This window comes from Oryx dammah, unplaced genomic scaffold, assembly GCF_014754425.2.
Source record: "Oryx dammah isolate SB20612 unplaced genomic scaffold, SCBI_Odam_1.1 HiC_scaffold_16, whole genome shotgun sequence".
Classification (NCBI taxonomy): Eukaryota; Metazoa; Chordata; class Mammalia; order Artiodactyla; family Bovidae; genus Oryx; species Oryx dammah.
Window position 1 is genome coordinate 46,645,442 of NW_024070200.1, and position 4,563 is coordinate 46,650,004.

General features: G+C 47.2%; 1 protein-coding gene across 2 annotated transcripts in view; it reads right to left on the reverse strand.

The window, feature by feature from the left end:
• Positions 1-109, reverse strand: part of ZNF592 (zinc finger protein 592) — a 49,981-nt gene extending 49,872 nt beyond the window's left edge. For both annotated transcript variants that reach the window (XM_040257478.1, XM_040257480.1), the window contains exon 1: positions 9-109. The gene's annotated coding sequence lies outside the window, so the exon portion shown is untranslated. The remainder of the gene's footprint in view (positions 1-8) is intronic.
• Between the last annotated feature and the right edge of the window lie 4,454 nt (positions 110-4,563).

Below are 4,563 nucleotides of genomic sequence, written 5' to 3' on the forward strand. Positions count from 1 at the left end.
GCGCTTACCTGGCGGCGGCGGCGGCTGCAGGCCCCGGGCTCGGCCGCGCGCGTCCCCAGCGCCGGCTGTGGGAGCCACAACATGGCGACGGCGGTGGCGGGCGGGGCTGCGGCTCCGGGGGCGGAGCGGGGGCGGGAGCCTGCCTGGCGGCGGGACCCGGCTGGGGCCGCGGGCGGGGGGGAGGGGGGGGGAGGGTGGCCGGCCGGGCGGAAGGCGACCGGGACCTGGGCACTCGCCCAGGGCGGCGCGGCTGAGGGGCAGCCCCGGCCTGGGGCCTGGCCTCTCGCCTCTCGCCTCCCGCCCCAGGCGGGCTGCTCGGCACCGACCCGACGGCGGCGGCGGGCGGGGCGGGGCGGGGCGGGGACGGCGTCGGGCAGGGCCGGACCTTCTGCCTCGCCTGCCCCGGCCCGAGCACCCGGCGCGGTTCCGGTCCAGCGGCCGCCCCTGCGACCTGGGGCTCTGGTCCTCTGACGCGCCCGCCGGGCGGGGGGCCTGAGGTCGGGGCCGAGATCCCCCACCAGAGGGTCACGATCTGCCTACGCGGTGCCGCGCCCCTGCGGACGGGAGCGCCTCTGGAGCCGGGACGGCGTCCTCTTCCTTCAAATTCCGGCTGGTGGTGGGGCCTAGGAGGCTGTTAGCTGAAAGGGAGCAGAGGAGGCGTGGGCCTGCGCTTAGTAGGTGCGCCCTAAATGCTCGGTCATCGCTGCATCTGGGGACTTGCACGCGGGCCTGGAGATGCAGGGGCGCTGTGACATGACCGTGAGACCCGCGGCGAACGGAGTTGGCGGCCTGGCGACGGCTGCCTCCCAGGGGTAGACTGAGAGATCCTCCGAGTTACTGGGGAAGCTCTGACTGTGCGAGGTGAGAACTCGGAACAGGCGGGCAGAGGGCCAGGAAGGACCTTCCAAGAACCCGGAGGACCCGGGAACGGGCGGCGTTAAAGGTGGCAGCCAGATGGGGAGGGGAGAGCACGGAGTCGGTGTCTGGCACTGAGCACCCACTGCTAATGGAGAAATGCACTCAGAAGAACCAGGAAAGAGACGCCAATTTGCTCGAGGGGTGGAACTAGCTCAGCCAAGGCCTGCTCTGGGCCAGGCTCTTCACTGAGTTGAGCTCTGGGTAGGCAGTTTGCGGTGGTGGAGCAATGAAGGCAGTAAAGGGTGATGAATCCAGAAATTTGGCAGGGGGAGGGCTGGGGGAAGGGACTGGGCCTATGGCTCCACGGATAGTAACTGTGGTTAACACTGGAAATTTCCTAGTCTTCTTGTGTTCTCCCAACACGCAAGTGTATGAAAGGTAAATACTTGAGATGATCGATAGGTTAAATAACTTGATTGTGGTAATCATTCCCGTGTACACATATGTATATAAATCATCATATTGCATACTTTGAATATGTGTATTTATTTGTTAACTATACCTCAATAAAGCTGGAGAAAAAAATTTTTAAGGTAAGGGAGAGGTGATTTTTTTTTTCTCCTTTTTTTCAGTTTGTGGAAGAACTCTCAAAGGAGCTGAGAGGGGAGACTAAAAGATAAAAGATAGGATAATTAATAGTGGGTGATCTCAGAAAAGAAAAAGGAAATAGGGCTGGAGAAGAGGGAGGAAGAAATCTGAGAAGAGGCACATCTCTTCCTACTAGATTTAGACGCTACACAAAGACAGAAATATTTTGAGGTGAGGAGGCATGCATGCTCAGCCCTGCATGTTTCCCTGGGTCAGCTGCCTGGATGACCCCCTGAGTGAACCATAACCCTTCCGGGGTCACTGCCCTTTAAAGTTTAAGTGCAATTGGTGCAAACCCCTATTACACTTAGAGTGGGAAACACAGCTTATGTGTCAATATTTCCAAAGATTCATGGGGGGACTTCAATTTCTCCAAATTATCACTGGCCCCAGTTTCGTTTCCCAAAACATAATCCACTGTGCTTTTTAAGGAAATTTGTCTCTATATCCTGCATTATTGTTGTTGCTCAGTTGCTAAGTCATGTCCAACTCTTTTGCAACCCCATGGACTGTAACCCACATGCTCCTCTGTCCATGGGATTTTCCAGGCAAGAATACTAGAGTGGGTTGCCGTTTCCTTCTCCAGGAGATCTTCTGGAACCAGGGATCAAACCTGTGTCTTCTGCATTGTCAAGTGGATTCTTTACAACTGAGCAACCAAGGAAACCTCTATACCCTGGATACCATTCCATTTATATTCCCCCAAAATACAGCACCATGAAAACAAGTAAAATGCCCAGTGTTCCATGGTTGTTAAATCATAGTTCATTTGTAATAACCATTAAAATCATGTTGAATGCAATATTGTAAATCAACTATACTCCAATACAAAAAAAAAAAAAATTTTTTTTAAATCCGGTGGAACAGACTTCCCCTGCTGCCCAGTGGTTAAAACTCTACCTTCCAATGGGGTTCCATTCCTGATCCCACATGCCTCGTGTTACAGCCAGAAAAAGAAAGCGTGTTGAAGAAAAAGATTAATGTCATGGCATATACATATAATTAAAAAGCACATCATAAAATGATATGATACCAGCTTGTAATATATAAACATACATAAATGTGTATCATACGTAGATTTTTAAATGGGAGTTTTATTTTCTTCTGTGACTTCTGTATTTTCTTTTTACACTAGTACATTAATATTTACCTGAAATCAGGAAAAATTATATTTTCAAGTGCATTTTTATAAAAAGGTATTTCTTACAGATATTTATGGAATTAAAAAGAAAGGTATTAGGAATCAGGAAAGGAAGTTGGAAATGATATTTGAAGGATAGATGGGACTTTGGCAACAAAGAGGGGCTAGCTGAGGAGGCTGACCTATGCAAAAGGAACAGTACAATCAGTGATACAAAATAAGAATTTCAGAAAACACCAAGAGGTCAGTTTGCTTGGAGCACAGATTCACTTGGGAGAAATACAAGTGAGTCAGTCTGGAAAGGTAGGGCTTTGATCCTGCATACCAAGCTGAACCCTCTGTGATTGGATGGCTGGAAGAAGAACCCTGAGGCTTGAACTGTGCAGGTGATAAATTTTAAAGTAAATGTTCCTGTATTCTCTTCCTTAATGAGATTCTAGATCTTAGCCCTTCTTCCAGTTCAGCTACTAAGTCATGTCTGACTCTTTGCCCCATTGCCGGCAGCATGCCAGGCTCCTGTGTCCTCTGCTGTCGCCCAGAGTTTGCTCAAATCCATGTCCATTGAGTCCAATGGAGCTATCTGAAACTTCTCATCCTGTCCCACCCACTTCTCCTTTTGGTTTAAATCTTTCCCAGCATCAGGGTCTTTTCCACTGAAAAGCCCTTCTACCCTAATGCTGTTTAGGTATCTGATTGACTTAGAATGAAGAGGTAGGGACAACAGTTTTTGCATTCCAGCTGTTCACAGAGTGAGAACTTGCTTCTCTGAGTGAGGCCCTTGCTTCTCTGGTTATTCATTACTGCAATTTATTCAGAAGGCAGCAGTTTCAGAGAAGAAATTAGCAAAGAGTAAAAATGAAAGAAGAAATGTGCACTTTAAAACCAATGCTTAGGAAAACTTTATTTTTTTTACAGCTTTCTGTGATTGGCTCTTTTTTTAAGATTCCATATAAAAGTGAAATCACACAGTGTTTGTGTTTCTCTGATTTATTTCACTTAATGTAATGTCTTCAAGATCCATCCATGTTTTCAAAAATGGTGTGATTTTCTTCTTTTTTATGGCTAAATAATATCCTTTGCACTCTTTTTCGACTGTAGCCCTGCATAAGAAATATATTCTATATCTCAACCCAGAATATATATGCTCATGCACACAGACACACACACACACACCCCTCTGAAACAAAACATTTCATGAAATAATTACCATTATTTTATGCAATTCTTTCTGATATTTTCAATTTTATATTTTTATTTCTTTTTAAATACTGATCATTGATCTTCAGACCCATTATAGGGTTCCAAAATGCCTTTAAGGATATTAAGAAAAGGCTAGACTATTATTCCCTGCTGTGTTTGCAGTTTTCACTTAAATATCCATACAGGCGGTGACCTTAAGTTTGCCATGTTTACCCGTCCAGAAATCAGCAGGACAGGCGACACTCTCGCAGGATGTGGTGGGGGAGGGGCTAGAAGGATTGGCAGGCACCATGTTTGGGTTTCTTCTCCCTTCTCAGTAAATATTTCCTGATACCAGTATTTCTCAGAAACCATAAATGCTTTCTCATTGTCTAGCTTCAGATACAGACTGAACTTTAAACAAGACTAGGCTACCGACAGCGGATTACTGGAGACAACTGTTTATTTGAATGAACACAATCACAAACTAAAATAAAAGGGAAAATGATATATCTCGGTTGTGACACAACGTAGAAGCCATCTTACCCAACACTGTTGGAATGCTACAGGGACAGGAAGTGTCAGCCCTGAGAAGACTGGAACCCGAGGAAAAATGAAAATATTAACTTTATTACCAGTAAAGCTGAGCTGAAAAACGTCCTGGTCAATGACCTGGTTAATGACCAAGAGCTTTTTACTATTCTTTGAATTAAAATAGTCTCCCCCAAATTCCAACC